At 42.0% G+C, this 21,175-nt stretch overlaps 1 protein-coding gene across 1 annotated transcript in view; it reads right to left on the reverse strand.

Moving 5' to 3' along the window:
* LOC126162648 (FERM, ARHGEF and pleckstrin domain-containing protein 1) overlaps positions 1-10,009 on the reverse strand; it is a 707,909-nt gene extending 697,900 nt beyond the window's left edge. Inside the window, exon 1 of the mRNA XM_049919284.1 lies at positions 9,873-10,009. The gene's annotated coding sequence lies outside the window, so the exon portion shown is untranslated. The remainder of the gene's footprint in view (positions 1-9,872) is intronic.
* Positions 10,010-21,175: the final 11,166 nt, after the last annotated feature.

The following is a 21,175-nucleotide window of genomic DNA, read 5'->3' on the forward strand; positions in this document are numbered from 1 at the left end:
ACCTCTGAACATCACTCGAGTCAAAACCTCGGTGGTTCCATAGCGTGCAATGGTGCAACTATGATATTTTTGTGACATAATAAAACTGTTTCCTTTTGTCTCCCCTAAACGCACTAAAATTCTGTACATGTAATTTTTACACCCTGTAGATAATCGCATCATCTGCGAAGCCTCTGACGTTACGACAGTGGTGTGTAAAACTTAGTGACGAAAGCAACTTTCGCGTGATGTGTCACTGCCAAGTAAAGTAGCTCGCTGAAATTTGGACCCTACATGCAACAAAACGCTTCAGTACAGTACAGAAGGTAACTACAATAAATACGCAATGAGACGAGCAGAAATGACGCTTTTATTTAAACACAATAATTACACTGAAGTGCACGCGACTTATGATGACCCTAGGGACATGACAAAAAGCAGGATGCGGTTGAAAATGGTTCAAATGGCTCCAAGCACTATGGGACTTAACATCTGAGGTCATCAGTCCCCTAGACTTAGAACTACTTAAACCTAACTAACCTAAGGACAACACACACATCCATGCCCGAGTCGAGATTCGAACCTGCGACCGTAGCAGCAGCGCGGTTCCGGACTGAAGCCCCTAGAACCTCTCGGCCACAGCGCCCGGCTAGGACACGGTTCTTCATGTGGTTTGTGATCACCACGGACTGCAAAAAACGCTCTGCAACGTGCTCCCATCTGGTCGCAAGATTCGTAAGGAGTTGTTGTGACAGGGCGTTCCGTTTCTTTCACCAGCGCAGTTGACAACTGCTGGATGGACGTTGGTGCATCTGAACGTGCTGCAGTACGTCTCCCCAATGTGATTGAAGTCGGCGGAACAGGCAGGTCAGTTCATTCGCCGAATATCCTCTCGTTCCAAGAGCTGCTCCACCTGCGCTGTTGGATGCGGTCGTTAACTGTGACCCATAAAACTGAAGTCAGGGCCGAATGCAGCCCTGAAATTACGCACAAGGGGGAAGTGGTACAGCGTGGCAATAACGTTGGCTGGTGAGTGTACCTTTTTCAAAAGTTTGGAGGTCAGTACGCCCATGCAGCATTATGCCTGGCCACAGCATAACAGATGGACCACCAAAATGTTCAATTCGGCACTGTTCCTGGATGCATCACGTGTCACACATCTTGCCGTATAAGGGTACGTCTAAAATCACCACTCAGCCTGAATGTACTCTCGTCCGACTACAGCAGGCAACCCCACTCCTCCTTAGTCCAGTTAGTCTACGCGCCATCGCAAAAGGTGCGAGTGTCAACGGAACACAATGTACTCGTCGTGGACCAGAGAGACCCCCTCCTCCCAATGCAGTTGTCTTGCCACTGTGCAGCGGGAGATTGCGTGTTCTGCAGTCCTGTTGAAAGTGGTTGGAATTGCACATGCTGTTTGACGTGAGTCCCTTCTTGCCTGTTGTACAATGTAGCTGTCCTCTGGTGCCGTAGTTGACCGTCATCGACCACCTTCTCTCCTTCGGCTAGCAGTGTTGTGGTTCACTACATTACTAAATTCCTGGACTAAATTCATCACACTTCCCCTTTCTTCCGTTTACTCTATGATTCTTCTCCATGTGAAAGCATCAAAATGTTGTCTCCAAGCTATGTTGTAATGAACACCACCACAGAGCACAATAACTGCTCGCTGATTCATACACACAATCCTTTCCCGTTCCTTCATCTGCCTCGTTGGCTAGTTCCACTTCGCGCTACATTCACGCTGACCTCACACCATGTGATGTCCAGCTTTCTGTCCGCAATTAGAAGGCCTCTAGCAACATGCTCACGTACTTTTATTCATTTCCACCGACTTGTTAATATGTTGAGTTACTTTATATCTCATCTTTAAGTTTTGCAGAACAATGTATTCGCATTGTCTACTAGATCACAAACGTAGAACGTGAAGGGCTAGGGTCCGAACATACTTCCCAGGGACACGCCCGAAGCTATTTTTTACACCTGTCGATGACTCTCCACTCAAAATTACATCCTGCGTCCTCTCTTTCAAGAAAACCTCAATCCAGACAAAAATTTAATTTGATAATGCCCCAATACAACTCCACTTACGTTAATAGGGGTTAGTGTCGTATCGACTCAAATGACTTTCGGAAGGCAACGAATACTGCACTTAACTACCTTGACCAAAGACACGAGTGGTTTTTGTATGACTGATGTTTGCGCAATCCGTGCTGGATGCAGCGGAGGCGTCCACTCTGGTCAGGACATCTCATTAGGGCGTTTCCAGAATATATTATTAGATTCCATAACAACTGGATGTCAAAGATATTGGACTGTTGTTTCGTGGATCAGTTCTGCTACCCTTCTTGTAGACGGGCAAGGCCTCTGCTTAAGTACTGCGCACAGTCTGCGTTCGAAGGATCTACGGTGTATTATGGATAAAAAGAGGATCTAGCTCTGAAGCAGAATGTGGCGGGAAATTCATCGAGCTTTTGAAGCTTTGTTCAACGTCAACGACATGAGTTTAATTTCTGCAATACATTTACACGAATCTGATCACAAATTAGGGCTCGAAAATGCTCTGTGCGGTACAGTCGACTGGGCTGGTTACTCAGCTTCACCTAGGGCCTGAACTCTCGTCTCACTGAGTGCTAAGGAAGCTCTTGAGCAAATAAATAAATAAACAAATAAAATGAGAAATTCTGAAGTTAGCTCAATGCATACCTGCTGAACATTGCGTGCTGATTTTCTCGACCAATTTTAGAGGAGAATCCGGAGAAAAGGGCGAGAATGGTACGCTCTCTCGGGGATAGGAAGGGTCGGTGGAGGGAGCAAGTTCTGCAGAAATAACGAACGCTTAAATGTTTCGTACGACCTTAGTTGAAACTGGCACTGGCGTAGCAAAATTTAGATTTTTTAAAAATCAGCCTTCTGCTAAACACGATGTTTCGCTATTTTCTAGTCTTCCTTGAAACATGTATCGACACTTATGTGTCATCTTCGGAGCGTCTCGTTTTATTTCTGAAACTGCATTAATTTTAACGAAGGTACTGTACAGGATGGCTTGCTTCTATGCGTTTTAGTTCGACAGCACGTCGTCCTTTCCGTCGTACTTTATATACGTGGCGTGTTTCTTTGTTGGCTATAGGTCTACACACTGTAAATTACACCGTTTTCACTTCACTCTCACCTGATATCGCACGTTCTTATACACAAGAATGAGATTTAGGAAAACTTATGACACCTTAGGGTTGAAACAGGTTTAGGTAAAGAATAGAAAATGGAAGACAATTGGTTTGATACATATGGATTTTTAAAAATTAAAATTTAATTCGCAAACACGAAAAAATAGCACAAGGAGATTCCGAACCCAGCAAGATGAACAATATCGTACTAGTTTCTTTTTTTTTCAAAATTCGGCACATAAAAACAAGGTACAATAGCAATGCTACAGCCACTCACGGGCAATACTGTTGTTCGACTGACAAGGATGGCGTTTGATGACGCAATACGTAGTTTATCCCAAGTGTAAGACTCAACCGACGGAGGTTTCTGGAATGGAGACGTCAAGAAAATGTACAGGGGACGCATATATAGAAGGGCTATCCGGAAAACTAAGGCTGTAATAATTTTTTTCTCTTCACAAGGCTCTTTAACCAAGTTCAAAATGGCCGTATCGATTACATACGCATGGTGTGCATTCCATTTGGTACGGAACAAGACAGTTTTCAGCGTCTTGTGAAGAGTGATGAAACCTAGTGTAGCTCATCACACAACTTACTAGAAATAATCAGTGTAACCGTGCCAGAGATACTCCCTACCAAACAAATTATTAAAACTACAGAATCACGGTGAAGAGTTATGTTGTTAACTACTTTTGGGGGAGCTGTTTAGCTTGAAAACCTAAACCTTTCGGTACAAAATTATATTTGTAGGTCACTATTCATCATTTCTGCCTTTGGGGCCATTTTCAAGTGATAGGCCTACCTAAAAATATGTAAAAGACACATCGCATGTTGTTGTTGTTGTTGTTGTTGTTGTTGCAGGAGGAGTGTCTTCAGTTCGAAGATTAGGGACTCGCATTTGGGAGTCCGGCCATCTTGATTTAGGTTCTCCGTGATTCCCCTAGATCACTTCAGGCAAATGCCGGGATGGTTCCTTTGAAAGGGCACGGCCGACTTCCTTTCCCATCTTTCCCTAATCCGAGCTTTTCCTCTGTCTATAATGACCTCGTTGTCGACAGGACGTTAAACATTAATCTCCTTCTCCTCGAAGATCAGTTTATGTAGCTCGCCACGCTAGTCTCTCCTGTACAACATCGAATGTATACAGAAACTTCATAAACAAGGAAAAACATTTGAATAAAAACAAATTTCAATCTTTGACAGTGAAATAACAATAACGACATTCAGCCAAAATTAAAAATATATTCCATAAATGAGAGAATTCTGGATTCAAAAGTCTGGAACCGAGCGACCGCTACGGTCGCAGGGTCGAATCCTGCCTCGGGCATGGATGTGTGTGATGTCCTTAGATTAGTTAGGTTTAATTAGTTCTAAGTTCTAGGCGACTGATGACCTCAGAAGTTAAGTCGCATAGTGCTCAGAGCCATTTGAACCAATATGGATTCAAAAGTAGGAAAACACTATTTAAAGAATCAGTGACGTCCGATTGTCGAAAACAGTAATAAAATACAGACCATCCTGGAAAAAAGGTACTGGTAGGCCAAAATAAAGTAGCCAGAATCAAGAGAGAACAGGCTTTCAGCAATTTCCTGAAGTTAAGAAGAATTATAAAGAAAAATGATACACTTACATAGCGATTTAAAGCCTTTGACAGGTAGCAAAGCTATAACTGAAAGCAAGACTTTCTCTGGACAACTCCTTAAATTCCACGGATTCTCTTATTTTATTTTTTTCACTTCAGAAACTGTAGTTTTTGTAGTGTAAAATAATTACATACTTCTTTCATTAAATTAAATTACTTTTATTATTATTTAATCTCATCAATAAATGATGACTCTTATTTAGAACCCCTTTCCGTTCTTTGGCCAACGTCGTAAACGAAATACGTCGAATGACCTCTCTTCTTAGCTCGATATTTTTTTTATTTACAATATTCTGCAACAGCCGATATTTGTACAGGCCATAGTGTCTCCTGACCCCATATATACATCCGAACCCAACGCCCTACCAGTCAGCAGCCGTCTGAAGCTCTCGACTTTCATAATCACAACTAGTCGATTTTTGGATTCCGTTCTTTCTAGACTGTTGCAGTACCACCAACTCTTCTTTGTCTACGACACAGAGCATCGAAAAAAATCTGTGCAACACTTTTCAATCTTGATCCTCCCTACGATCATTTCCCTCTGGCTGCTCCGTCTATCGGCGCAGAACAGTTTCCGCCACTCATTCCTTCTTCGACAGGCTTCTTGCTTGATCTATTTTGTCCACTACTTGTTCTCTTCGTAATTTATCTGTTCATTAAACGTTAGATGTCCTTCTGAACATCCCCAATTCCAAAGCTTCCAGTTCCTTCTTTTCTGGTCTCACTACTGCCACCATTTTCTTTCCATTCACTGTCCAGCTTTAACGTACCATTTTAATAGAGGAATGTACTATTCTCTACCCATATGATTAATAGTACCGATTCGACGACGCATTTCATTACTTTTCTACACCTTCCACAATTTTTTAAAAATATTTTGCCATCTCTTCTTGTTTTACACATTAACGTGAAGCCTCCAAAAGGAATCCTGTTTAAGTTTAAAGATTCTTCCACGTCTTACTACGCTTTCAAAGTATTTTTGCGGTGGCTCATGAGTGTGCTCCCATGCTCTCGTTACTAATCCGAGACTGGCCCGAGGAATTTTTGACAAATAGTACCCAATACTTCATTCAGCAGAAGTGAAAGTAACATCGACTGTGCTACAAGGATGCTATTGTCCTCAATATACATTAACAACTTGTCGATTACGGGATGCAGCACCGTTAATTATTGTAAGTTCTGCGAGTCCTTCGCAGCAGCATGCCTGAATAAAAATTCTTCTCAGCTTTCACGCCGCTTCATTTCGAACAAAATTCTCAAGCTTTGTACACTTTTGCTCCTGGTGATGCTTGCGGAGAGAACTGTCGAAAGCTCCAACTTGAAAACCAAACTATTTTATTCACTGTTACATTGTTCGCTTTCTAATTAAGCAAAATACAGTCGCTGCATGTTCGTAAGAAAATGTTAGGACTTAAACAGTATTTCCTCTTGGTATATTGAGTAGCATTTTTTCTTTAATGTGAGCAAATTCAAGATAGTGTTCATAATAAAGAGAAAGAGCCCGGTACAATCTAATAACATCATTACTGAAAAATTTTTGGACCTCTCAAATAATTTAAACATATAAGAGAAAACTAGGAAAAATATGCGGTAGGGCAAGCTCATAAAATCATCACTAGGGAAGAGGAGTGTAAAGCTTCGCAAAAGATTCTGGTAAATTGCGGCGCACCACGACGCAAGTGTAGTATTGGTACAATGTTTGGAGTTCTTATGAAGTGGCTATGACGGCAGGCATAGAAAGAACAAATGTTCCACGTAATTATCAGTTCAAAATAATGGGTAGTTTCCGTTTCTTCCTGCTATTCCTACATAAATTCTGTCCACTGAGTCTTCTAACAGTTACCATATCTTTCATCTTTGTGATATTCCCTGCAGATCTGTTTAAGGAATAAAACAAAACTTACATCAATAAAAACAAAAATGACGATAATGACTGTGCGTTGCTATACGAATTACCGGTTCCTATCCCTCTAATTACAACATGAAATGAGGGGACAAGCTAACATCGGTCACTTGAACTTTTCTATGGAAATGCCTCAACGCGTAGTCGAATTTGGTCCTATCATAGAAATCTCCCGCAAATAAATGGTTCCGTTCATTTCTTTCCTTCTCACACTGTTTTTTCACCCGTCTTGTTTCGAGATACTGTCGCTTACAGTAATTCTCGTATCTGTACCGATTCTCAGAGTCCTGCAAACTAACGTCACCGCATCGAAGTAACACTTTCTGAAATCTACTGCAAGAGTGAAGACAACATCCACACAAATGTAGTAGCAGAAAACATCATCCTGAATACTATATAGTTGGGTCGGGACGCGCGAGCCTAGGAAAGTTAATAGCAAGCAGAACTACAATAAAGATAATAAAATACTATTTGGAATGTAACTAAAAGTATATTAAATAAAAATGGTATCTATTTTGCTCTCTGACTCCAACCACAATGGAATAGATATCATAAATGGGATTCATGGTTTTTTTCACCATATTTGTCTGTGAGATCAGTGACCTTTCGTTCTTTTGGTGTTTGCTATCTAGTCAAAAACTGACTGAGCGAGGGCGCTGATAGTATCGTATATGTAAGTAATTTCTGTTTCTAATTTAACATATAAATATCATTACAGTTCTGGAGTTCTGTGTGCTCCATATTTAGATAGGTTCCGGAAAGGAGCTAACATTATAGTAATAGCGTCCAATTCTATGATACTACTCATCTTCAGTTTAAAAAGGAGTTCCATGCCAAATGTGTCTGGTACAAATAACCTGTAATTTTGACGTGCAAAGAGCACGAGAATTTTTTTATTTACTTTATTTCTCTAATGTGCGTCAGCAAATTATATTTTAGTCTTTACTTCCTTCGTAGTAACAAACTGTATCCGTATCAAACGCTTATCTGCAGAATAATGACAATAATTGATATTTACATAATAAGGAAACGAAATTTGTATATACAATTGGAAATTTGCGACTGGATGACGTGTTACTTATAAACAACAAAAACTCTGCTCTTGTTTTATTCGCCACTATTAACAGAAGAAGTCCGAATCTCACTGCTGAATACGCAGGCTAGCATTGCTTGCAAAATAACTATAGGTGTTATCATTCTTGTAATTTTTTGTTTTATCATTCGTCGCAGAAATTAGCGGGCTTTTCTTTTACGCATAGTTTGCCCATTTCTGAGGGAGCTTATCCACAATTTCGACTGGTGCAGTAATGTTACTCCCACTGTACAAAAATGACAATAACTGCTTGGTAATATTGAGAAGAAAGCAGCAAACGTAAATAAACCCACGAGCAAATTTCATATTGATACTACGAACTCAGTATAATAGAATGGCAGATTTTTTTATTTTCTTTTCCGTCAGTGCCACACACAATAATCCAAATAGTTTTTTCCCCGTTAGACAAATTAACAGGTAACACAATACTAGTAAAACGTGTTTGGGGTTAACAATATAACACGACGCTGTTAGTACAACCTATGGTAGTAACTTTGGCGAATCTTTTCTGCCGTATCTCTGAGTTCCTCTCCAATCTCGATTTCTGCGGAACATCTTTCGAGAAGAAACACACCTATTGAAACAAATTAACTAACATTGTAAGTTGGTTGATATGTTACTGCATAGATGTTAATGGCCTAAGCATATGCTATACAGGTGACAGTGGAATAGTGAACTTACTTTCCTTCGAGTAATCATATTCTCCCATGATAGGCTTATCACTTAAGACATACAAAACGAAAGTATGTGGTTTGAGCCACCTATTCGTAAGAGAACAACTTGTACACTACACTGCAATATCCTACACCGGTACGGAACTTTTATCCCTAGGGTTGGCTAGTTTTACAAGCAACTCTGCTGCTCTGTGCAGCTGCATCAAAGCCTTCAGGGTGTCAAGGTCGACATGATTCCGCCTTTACCACTCCCTCCCGTAGAGAAAGTCAGCTGCTCACACCTGTGCTCGTAGCTACTATGAGTAGAGAAAGCAGAACGATGAAAGAAAACATGATTAGTATGTTGAACGCCAAATGAAGAAAGCCATTAAACTTGCTAGAATATTAAAATATGGTAACTTCACTCGAAAATAGGGAGTGTTAAACCCTATTCAAATGATGTAGATTTGACATTAGTAAATAGTAATTGACTGCACGATGAATTTACGACTTACTGTAAATATGAAATTCTGGTACAAAAACTCAGTGGAACAGCTATGTCGTGACCGGTGTAGGAGAGCTTGCTGTAAGCTCTGAGATGCTTCAAGGAATTTCATGTTTCGATGGAGATTCTACTAATGGATTGTGATGAGCTGTAACACGGTCTTCGCAGATGGAGCTTACTGTTGGTAAACAGAAAACCATGTTTTTGTTTACCCTTCCAAACAGCTATAAACAAGTAAATGCTAAACAATGCGCAGGCGACCACTCGTTATTGAAATTTTACAATATAGCTATTGTAACTGAATTTTCAAAATAAAATCTTTTCAAAAAAAGAAAGACGCTCCTAAAACATTATTCTTTTCAAATTAACATTTTCAAGGAGAAATATATATAGCTTGTGTGTACGACGTTTTACCCAAATAATTGCGATTCACAAAATGAAACGAATTTGTGTTCTTGATATTCGAATATTATTTTTATGAACCCTACCACACCACACAAACGAATATCGTAAAAACTTTTAACTGGTTGTGTACAAACTAAATTTTTGCTTTGATACATATCGCTATTGACAGTAATGTAAATTGGCTCCTGTGATACTTAAGATGCTAAATGTAGCAATGTTGTCACAAAATGCTGTAATAGAAAATACGGCTACACGCGCGTAGCTTGTCAGTAGCAAAACATGCTACCGGCAAATCGCCGCATTATGTCAACACTTCAGAATTTGAATAGTCATTACTCCACGAGGATGTCTCACGTTGATATTAAATCTGTTTTCATGTTTAGAAACAGATATAATCACCTTTACTTCCTTTACTTTTTCTCGAACAGAGCACACAACGTTCGCCGCAACATAACAGCTTAAAGGAATATTAACAAAACCATTTTATTTTGACGAACTCCATTTCGTATGAACTGCATTACTTACCTTCATTTCTACCAGACATGTATTTCCCGAGTTTTTGCTGAACAGAAGAAATCGGGATACGCGAACAACTTGCACGTCACTCCGCTCCCACACCCACGTACATGTACACTTGAACAACACGGTACAGCCTGTTACTAATGGAGGCCATCATCCCCTCTCCAGAAGAAACTGAGTTCGACCTGTGTTCTGCTCAACAAAACACTAAGACGTTAACAGAAGAATATAATATTTTTACGTTATAAAATTTAAACAAACAATGAAAGTCTATGCAACTAAGCGTAAAATAACTCTTAATGGTCGTGAAATTTTATCTTTGACTTACATAGTCAATGCGAATACCTCGGATGGCGCCGCCGTAAGTCGTGGTTTCGCGCGTAGATGGCAGCACATAACCAGACGCTGCGAGAGCGCTGAGGAAGCGTTCTGTTTTCCCGCCATTTCGTAATATTCAAACGCGTTACTAGCTGTTTACACAGAATTTAAAATTAACTCTTCTTGATTTAGTACATAGCTGTTAGAGTAGAGTCATTACATTAAAATTTAATTTGCTCCCAGTTACTTTGTCTCCAAATAAAATTAACACTTGGATCCCGAACTTCCATGCGCAATGTACCAAGTCGAAGGAGATGCGCATGCAGACAAGAAACAGAATACTCATTGTCTGAAAGACACACACGGAAAATTTACAGTACATGATTGAGCTATGTCGACTCACAGGTTAAAAATGTTGTCAAATGGACTGCAACAGGCGTTCATCGATGGGCATGAACTGTTTTTCTGTGATTGAAACAAATAAATTGATACAACATAAACTTTAATTGAAATGCAACATGTCTTGTACACTTAATGATTTTAAATACAATTTCTGATTAATTCCGTCACAAATCGTAAAAGGTTTGTAGCCATTTATTTAAGAAAAACTTTAATATAGGGCATTTGGTTATTGAGAAAGAGGGACAAACAAAATCGAAATCGTCCGCAAATCAAAGAAGTTGTATGTTATTATTATCGTTTTTGGCCTTGAGCCTGCGGGTCATGGAATAAAAAGTTGTATTTACATAACAAGCGTGAATCACAATTTCAGCATTTCATATAGTCTTTTTAATTGTCAGTACCCTCTTCAGTTCCTGTTACCGTTTAGTGTGAAAATGAAATGTACTTAAGGAATTTGGAATGCATAATATACTCTTGTGACGAAAGGAAATTTTTCTTATACTGCGCGCCGTTTCGTAGCTTCTACGTCATTATCTAAAACGTCATTACGACGTTATATATCTTCCGCTAATTTTGCGCCACTAGTTTATGGGAAAGTCCTCACCCCGTTGTTGAACCACGGGAGTAATATATAGCGTTGGCTTTAGAATCTTAAAAAAAAAGGTATGCCAGCAACAATATTTCGTTAAAACATCTAAAAATAGTGATGACGTATCCGCGTATTTCTTCCTTAAAATCTGGCGGTTTGTCATTCAACAGTTGTTTGAGTTAGGGAATAGATAAAGAAGAAAGTTGCGAGAAAGGCACAGTAACAAGGATTACAAAATACTAAATGACTTTCTATAAAAAGGAGCATCTGCTGTTGCCCAAATGCAAAAACCCTCAGACCAGGAAAATTTTCACGAAAACATACATCTTTATATTGAAGTGAACCATGAATAACGGGGTAAACAAAAACGAAACGACTTGTAGCCTTTGAAATGCAGTGTTACTAAAAGACTGTAGAAAAGCAGGTGGATTGTTCGAGTCAGGAATGAAGATGTTCCTACAAAGCCACAACGAGTACCACTGCTTAATAAAGAATATAATGTTCTCCATTTGTAAGGGCAAAGGGTCTGTGGTTACTTCACAGTTATTAAAGGTATTTAAATTCTGTCTGCGGAGCTGTGCTTGTTCGTTTGTACTGCCTTATGCGCTTCATTTTATTGGTATAAGAAATCGTCAGACGTAGGTAATGTGACATATCTACTGTTTTGGTTTACTTTCTACATCTAAAAACAATTTATTATACAAGATACTCAGATGTGATTTTTTTCCGTACGGCATTTTGCATCCGATTATCGCTTACATTTGCAGATATGTCCCACTGCACACCACAAATGATGTTTTACATCAATCAAATGAAACGCGTATCGTAATGTAAAAGCATGTTTTCTGGTAGTAGCGCAGGAAAGTTAGCCCTTAAAAAGGCCGCGTTGACCAATGAATACTCACAAGATGGAATTAATTTTAATCGACGTTAAGCATCCCTAATAAGAGTTAAATGAGTTTGCTACCATTTCTGGCTTGTGTTAAACTTTTGAGGGCCAAAAACAATGAAAGGTTTAGACTTTTTTCAGTTCTACCCTTATAACTCAAAAAGATACAGCCTACCGAAGATTTCCAAAACACAAGAATGAAAGAGCATAAAATCTCGCGTAGAATGACCTACTTAAAAGTTAAAATCTGTTCAGCAGTTTAGACACTATAGATCGTCAAAGATGGCCTCCTTTTACTAGCTTGGTGGAAAAGTGAGTTACACTCACAGTCGAACGCCTGTAGCTACAAAACGGCTATTCCAAATGAAAATGCATGACAGCTACAGAGTATCAAATTATGCGTGAAAAGAGCTCCTAAAATTTAAAATTCGCCTGCGACTTTACAAAGATACAAATAAAAAGTGAAAGTATTCGTAGTGCTAAATTCCTGCTAGGACTTTTTTTGTGGAACCAAATTATTTTTGAACGCCAGGTCATTTATATTCGTCTGAATATTGAAATTTAACCACACTGACATGGAGAAATTAAGTAATTGGTTTGATTCTCATGACCCATTCCCACAAGCAACGTCCATCATGTTCATTAATACCAGAGTATTGAGGGTGGTGACGTTGTCAAGAGGATTATGAAAGAGGGAAAAGAAGCATGGATGATACTTCAGGGAAAAAATTTAAGGAAGCGCAGGTCCTGAGGAAGAAGCAGGTAGTGACCCTACTAGACGTGACGTATACAGTCAAGATGAATGGTGAACCAGTGCCTGTCAGTCCTGATACAATTTTCCGTCGAAATGATTTTTATATGCAGTCACCACAACAGCTCGAATCATACTTAGCCTTTATACTGTTCAGTCAATGTTAAAATCACGAGCGACACAGGCCTCGTACTTGACGGTTGGTTCCTCTTACAATGAGTTGTGTGGAATACTGAAGAAGTGTTTTCCTCCATCCTTGAAAAGTACATGAACTACGTCAAAAGACACTTTGGGTCCAGTTGCACCATAGTGTTTGACGGATAACCTGAAGAGGAGAGGAGAAATCTACTAAACGTGTCCGAAGAGCCCACGCTCTTCCTTTATAAACGACACAGTGTCACCAGCTGTGCCAAAAGATCATTTCTTAATAAACGAACTTATTAAGAAACATCTTATCTCAATGTTGACAGTAAAAATATCATGTGAAGGGTATCAGGTCAAGCAGGCGACGGAGGATGCAGACCCCTTGATTGATTGTTGACACAGCCATAGAAAAGTCAAGACAGGAAGGCAACTTCTTCATTGTCGGGGGAGATACTGATTTGTTTCTCCTACTGACTGACCACAAAGCTGATAGCAGTGAGCAGGAACAACCCGTGACAAGTATCTCCTTTATGAAACCTTGAAAAGGCAACCAAGACAAATTCATTTACAACCCCAACACTTCTAAACACTCCGAAGAAGCCCAAAAACATGTGCAGCCTCTGCATTTTTTTTTTTACTGGACAAAATCAAATTTATAAACACATTTCAACACAACGCGAACCTCATGTCGCCTCAGACTTCACGGATCCCAACGCAACTCCTGATAATGTCGCATTGTGTGTTTGCACTCGGGTGGCAGCTCCAAACCATTGAATCAAATTTGCCTGCTACTGTTGCAGAAAGCTTTATCGAAAAATAATAACTTCAGTTTGGCATGTTTGCCTCCCACTGCAGCCGCCGGTCACCAGCACTCCGTCAGGGTCTACTTTCACGTTCACATCTGGAGGAAGAATCAGCTGGGTCCACAGAAATGGTGATGGAAGACAAGAAGCGGTCTGATGCAACCACCGAACCACCACCGCCTCAGTGACTGCTCAACACAATATCATGCACATGCAAGAAGGGACGCCAAGCAACTTGCTCCTGCAGGAAAGCATACGAGGTGCGACAATGAAGTAATGAGACTGATTTTCGTTGCAAGATGTGGCAACCCTGCAGGCTTGCATAGGCACAATATCTTTGACCTTGGTCTATAAGCTGCTTCTAGTCCAAGCGGCACATTGATGCAACTGCTCAGTTGTGAGTTGGCTGCAACAAGTTAACACGTGTTTTTGTCTCTCGTCACGGAAATGGAACCGCATAATATTGCGCAATGGTATGCCATTTCATTTCGCGTTAAATTGGGTGAAAACGCGAGAACTTACGGTAAGCTTCAGAAGGATTTTGGAGAGGAGGTTATGTCAAGAGCTCAAGTTTTTCGTTGGCATAAAATGTTTAGTGAAGCCAGAAAGAATGTTGAAGATGAATTACGACCATCAACCTCGCGGACAGATGTCAACTTGGTCAGGGTGCATGAACTCGTACGATCTGATCGAAGATTATCCGTGAAAATGATTGCAGAAGAACTGAACATCAATCGAGAAACGGTTCGTCTAATAATAACTGAAGATCTTGGTTTGAGAAAGATTTGTGCAAAAATGGTCCCCTAAAATCTCTCACCACAACAGCGAGAAACACGGAAAAATATGGCAGCCGATATGTTAGAGCAAACGGAAATTAATCCAGGATTTTTGTGCCGTATTATCACTGGTGATGAAAGTTGTTTTTTTTTTCAGTACGATCCAGAGACAAAACGCCAAAGTTCGCAATGGTGCTCAAACGGATCACCCAGACCAAAAAAAGCTTGCATGTCAAAGACAAAAGTGAAATGCATGCTTGTGTGCTCCTTTGATTCCAAGAGCATTGTTCATAAAGAGTGGGTGCCTCCTGGACAAACAGTTAACCAATATTACTATAAAGAGATTTTAGAAAGACTTCGTAAAAGAGTTCTTTGTGTCCATGCCAACATTGCTGATAATTGGATCCTGCATCACGATAATGCGCCATCCCATACTGCTCTGTCAGTACAGCAATTTTTAACCTCAAAACAAATTTCAGTACTACCACAGCCACCTTATTCACCAGATATTGCTCCATGCGACTTTTTTCTATTTCCAAGAGTCAAAATGGCGGTCAAGGAACACCATTTTCAAACAACACAAGAAGTCCAAAAAGCTGTGACGAGGGACTCGGAGGATATTACAGAAGATGAGTTCCAGAAATGTTACCATCAATGGCAGAAGCGCTGGAAAAAGTGTGTGCAATCAGAAGGGAACTACTTTGAAGGAGGCAACACTAAAACGGTAAGCAACATTTTTTTTCACATCAGTCTCATTACTTTATTGTCGCACCTCGTATATATGTAAACTGCACGGCTGTGAGCAGCGATTGCAAGGGGCTTTCACGCCTTAACTCTGTAACCGAAGAGAACACCTTTCTTGATTCAACGTAAATCGACAATCAGTCTGACATCGTCAAGGACAAAATCGGTTTACATCCCATGCCAGAAGAAGACGAAGAACTGGACAACTACGTTTCCTCCCGTGGACCATCTTCCCCGAAGCGCAGAAAGACATAAAAACGTAAATTGCAAATGAATGTAAATATAGAACAATAATTGCTTGAAAATGTCAGTAAAAATTTCTCTCTCATCAATTTTATACTGTAATTGAAGTACTTTTTTCATTAATGAAATCTTTCTTCAATTTTTTTACCAACCCGTTTATTATCATCTTGGACTGGCATGGTAATTAATTAATACACAGAGCTAAGTACCTGGGCAGGTGCCATAGGTACCTAACTAAATCGCCCTTAAATTTGAACATGTGGACGAATGTGGGTGATTTGGGAGCACTTGACAAAAAGTGTTAGCAGGAATTTAGAGCTACGGTTACTTTCACGTTTTATTTTCAGACCGTACGTTAATTTTAAAATTTAGGGCCTCTTTTTCCGCATAATTTGATGCTCTATAACTTTCATGCATGAAATTTTTCATTTGGAGAAGCCGTTTTTTAGCTACAAGCGTTGGAACATGAGCATAACACACTTTTCCACCAATTTGGTGATAACTGGTGATCTTTGACGATCGATAGTGGCTAAACGGTTGAACAGATTTTAACTTTTAAGTAGATCATTATATGTGGGATTTTATGCTCTTTTATTCTGGTGTTTTGGAAACTTTCTGTAGGATGTGTCGTTTTCGAGTTATAAGCGAAAAACTGAAAAAGTCCGAAACATTCCTTGTTTTACGGCCCTCAAAAGTTTAGCCCAAGCCAGAAATCGTCGCAAACTCGTTTAACTGTTATTTGGGATATCTAACGTCAATTTTAATTATTTTCAACTTGTTCATATTTATTGGCTAGCAAAATTCTAATCCGTCTATATCTACATCTGAGTCGATGTCACACTACGCGAACCACCTCATCGTGTGTGGTTCACTTCTGCTACCAATAAGTGATACCCCTTTCCCTCGCTGTTGCAGTCGAGTATGGCGTGTGGCAAGAATGATTGTGGGTAACACTCCGTATTATCTCTAATTTCTCGAATTTTCTATCAGTCCGGACCCGCGCTGTTGCTACGGTCGCTGGTTCGAATCCTGCCTCGGGCATGGATGTGTGTGATATCCATACCTTAGTTACGTTTAAGTAGTTCGAAGTCTAGGGGACTGATGACCTCCCACAGTGCATAGAGCCATTTGAACCATTCGAATTTTCTCGTCTTGGTCATTACACGAGATATATGTGAGAGGAAGTAATATGTTGTGACTCTTCAGGCTTTCCCGGCGGATATGTTGTAAATAGTCTTCACGGGTGTACCGCCGGATGACGTGCAAATCCCACAATATTTCTTCGGAGCAACTGTCCGACATCATCAGGTGGTTGAACCTCGCTGGTAGCTAGGTACGACTGACAAGATCCGCATGTCGACGCCGCTGTATATAGAGCACGCGCGTGAAGATTGCGCAGGCGCGGGAACCACGCATGCGCATAAATTTGCAGATAGATGGCGCCAGGCTCAAACGCCCTCCGCCGGGAAACGCAGAGCGGCCGTTCTGCGCGTGCGCTGACGCTGTGTTTACTAACATGCTGCCAAAGTTATGGCGGGTCTATTATCGAAAGCTCTTTGCTTTCTCGTCGTGATTTAACAGCAGCCAATGCAGGGTTCCAGGCTGTACTCAATTGAAATCCCGCATCTCTGTTGATAAGGTTATCAGCTGTACGGATATGTATTGCTTCCTTAATGACGCAATCCCAGAAAGAGGATGTTGGGTATAAAACTTCCGTCTTTTCATAAATCATGTGATGTCCTGTGTTCAGACAGTGTTCTGCAATTGCCGACTACTCCGGTTGGCGTATGACGCTGATGTTCATCGCAACGTTCATGTACTGTGCGACATGTCTGACCTATATATGCCGCCCCACACTGACAAGGAATCTTGTGCACACCACGTTTCCTCACATCGAGATCATCCTTAACCGAACCTAACAGGTTCCTCAGTTTTGCAGATGGTAGGAAAACACACTTGATGTCATATCTTTCGAGGACTCTTCCGATTCTTGACGACATAGCACCAAAGTACGGCAAGAAGGCCTAGGTGGTGGGTGTCTTCATATCTTCATTCTGCTCCATAGATTGAACTCGCTTGGGCCTGAATGCATTACGTATCTGTCTCTCAGAATAACCGTTTTGACGGAAGACTGTCTTCAAATGTTGCATATCACTTGGCAGGCTTTCAGAGTCAGATACCACACGCGCTCTATGAACTAGCGTACGTAATGCACTAGCGCATTGTGCTGGATGATGGCAGCTTGTGGCCTGCAAATATAGATCTGTATGTGTTGGCTTGCGGTATACTCTGTGTCCCAAGGTTCCATCTGCTTTCCTTCGTACCAAAACATCAAGAAAAGGTAAAGTGCCATCTTTTTCCACTTCCATAGTGAAGTTAATATTCGGATGGAGCGAATTTAAATGTTGAAGAAACGTAGGTAGAGTATCCAGTCCGTGTGGCCACACCACAAACGTATCGTCAACATACCGCAGAAAACAAGAGGGTTTGAGAGTGGCTGACTGTAGTGCTTTATCTTCAAAGTCCTCCATAAAATAATTGGCCACCACAGGAGAAAGAGGGCTCCCCATGGCGACACCGTCCACTTCTTCAAAATATTGGTCTTGAAATAAGAAGTATGTTGAAGTAAGCACATGTTTAAATAGTGCCACTATGTCCTCCTCAAACTTGTTACTAATGAGCTCTAAAGAGTCCTGCAAGGGCACCTTTGTAAATAAAGACATAACATCGGAACTTAGTGAGAGATCCGATGATTGCAGTCTAAGAGTTTTCATGCGACCTATGAAATCCTCATAGTTGCGAATATGATGGTCGCACTTGCCTACGTCAGATATTTGGCAACAAAATAAGTAGGTGCTCTAATGTTTCTCACGATAGGGCGCAGAGGCACCCCATTCTTATCTTGGGTAGGCCATAGAGTCTAATCACATCTCGGATAGGAATGGTCCCAGGTGTAGGAGCAAAATTCAGACCTTTCTCTAGCACCGAAACTGCAGCGTCGTCCAGCATCTTTTCCGTGAGATTAAACATGGTGCGTCTTCTTGGCATGTTTTCTTGCGTTCGGGCTTCGAGTCGATCGTATTTTGCCATTTGACGAACCTTGGCTTGCTATTCAGTCCAATCAGCTAGCGCCCAAGTGGCGCTATCTACCCAGTTCCAGGATACCGCTGAAAGGTTCGCTGCAGTTCCTCCTAGACTCTATGGCCTACCCAAGATCCATAAGAATGGGGTGCCTCTGCGCACCCCATTCTTGTGTGCATATGTTCTATGGCCCTTCATGGAAACAGGTCGCTAGATACCCTTAGTTGCTCCAGCGAACTACAATAAACTGCTGCTAGAAGCGGAGCAAGTTCCTTGGCATTATCTTTTTAGGATCTTACAGGTGTCTCGTCTGGTCCTGATGCCTTTCCAATATTAAACGGTTGTTGAGCCGTGGTAAAAATTGCTGTTTTGAAGAGCGCGTCGCAGTGCGTACTGTGAAGCAGTCGCCCTCCGTTTCTGGCGGTGGCGCCGCTGTGGCAATCGCAGCTTTGGTGTCTCCCTCTAGTGGGAAAGGGGAAAGGTTGCCTGTTCACGTGCATTTAAGGGGCGCTATGAGCTCGCCAGTCAGTTGGATCGGTTACCCCCCTCAGACATCAAAACTCCCATCACCGCACAACACATCGCACTCGTCCTCCGCTCCAAACGCAACACCGCCCCTGGTCATGATGGCGTCACCTAGCGTCACCTCAAGGAATCCCCACCATCCTTCCTGTCTGTCCTTGCTACCCTGTACAATGTCCTCCTCTCCACTGGATTTTACCCCAACCTGTGGAAGACTTCCCGTGTCCTGCTGTTCCCTAAACCTAACAAACCCCCTTCTGAAAGCTCTTCCTATGGTCCAATCTGCCTCACCTCCGTGTTCTGTAAGGTCTTCGAGGCCATCCTCTCTCGCCGTATTCACCGCAACCTTAACCAGCACCGCCTCCTTCCTCTTACACAATGTGGCTTCTGGCCTTCCTTCTCCGCCGACGACCAGCTCCTTAACCCTACCAATCTTTTTTCCCTCCAACATAACTCCCGTCGCTCCGCTATCTTTGTTTCCCTTGATTTCCAGAACGCCTATGGACATGTCTGGCATCCCAGGCTTCTCTTCAAACTCCAGACCTATGCTCTCCCCATCAACTTCGTCCGTCTCGTTTCTTCCTTCCTCTCCCATCGTCCCTCCTATGTGACTATCCACAACTCCATACTTTCTATCCCTCTGCCGGCGTGCCCCAAGGTTCTGTCCTTTCCCCTCTCCTCTATCTCCTGTACACTGCTGATATGCCCAAACCTCCCCCTCCTGTTCATCTTCTCCAGTTCGCTGATGACACTGCCTTCCTAGCCCTTTATCCTACCCTTCAATGGTCCCAACGTACCCTCCAAACCCACCTTGACCAATTCACCGCTTGGTGCAACCAGTGGTTCCTCCGTGTAAATCCCTCCAAGACCCAGGCGATCATCACAGGCTGCACCACCCGCTCGTTCCGCCTCCATCATTTCTACCTCACCATTTATGGCTGTCCTATCCACCTCACTCCTACCCTCAAATACCTTGGCCTCACACTTGACCGCCACCTCACCTGGACTCCCCATCTCCTTACCATCCAAAACAAATTTCACAACTGGCTCTGCCTCCTGAAACTCCTGTTCGGCTGGACATGGGGTCTGCATCCTTCCACCATCCTTCACACCTACAAATCCTTGATCTGCCCCATCCTCTGTTATGCCAGTGTAGCTTGGATTTCCGCCCCTCCCCAGTTCTATTAAGCCCTCCAAATCCTCGAACGCCATGCGCTCCACCTCACCTGCCGCATCTGCCTTCTGTCCCCCACGCGCATCCTCTACAACTTCATCCCCTTCCCCCACTTTCTCCTTTTCCTTGAACACATCCGCACACTATATATTGTCTGCCGCCTTGATCTCCCTCACCCCCTGGTGTCTCCCTTCCTCTCCACCCCCACCCAGTTGCCGCGCCTTTATTGTTGTGTCCCACCCTCACTCCATCTCCACACCCTCCATCTTCTTTCCCAATGCAACTTCCACTGTCTACCCCTCCCGGATGATGAGCTTTGCCCTGACATCTACCCTTCCTACCAACTCTAACCCCATCTTCCTGCCTCCTCCTCAGGGCTCCCTCTCCTCCCCCTCCCTCCTCCTGAGTGGCTTCCCCCTCCTACTTCTCCTCCATCTCTTGTGCCTCCTTTCAGTGTCTCTGCACTCCCTCCTGCCCTGTCTTCCCTCTTCATCTCCCACCTCACGTGTCTCCTGCCTCTTCGTGTACCCACTGATGCCCCTCCTCTCTTCATCATGCCGCTTCCCCAGCTGCCCCTTTGCTCCTCCTTTTCCATCCTCTCTGCCCTTTCCCTTGGAAGGTCCTGCCTTGCAGTTTTATTTTTCATCGTGTGTGCTCCAAGTGGGTTTTAAGTGTGTTGTTCTGGATGGTTTTTACTACTGTAGCCGACTTTTAACGTGTGCATGTCCATTCAGTGTCTTCTCTGAGTTTTGAAGAATAGCCGACTGTTTTTTTTTAACTTTCTGGTGACTTTTTAACAATCCTCCATGAACGTCTCCATGTTAGTCTATTCTTTACCTCCATTTTCTCCCATTATTCTGTTTTAAGTTCTCC

Source organism: Schistocerca cancellata, chromosome 2 (assembly GCF_023864275.1).
Source record: "Schistocerca cancellata isolate TAMUIC-IGC-003103 chromosome 2, iqSchCanc2.1, whole genome shotgun sequence".
NCBI lineage: Eukaryota > Metazoa > Arthropoda > Insecta > Orthoptera > Acrididae > Schistocerca > Schistocerca cancellata.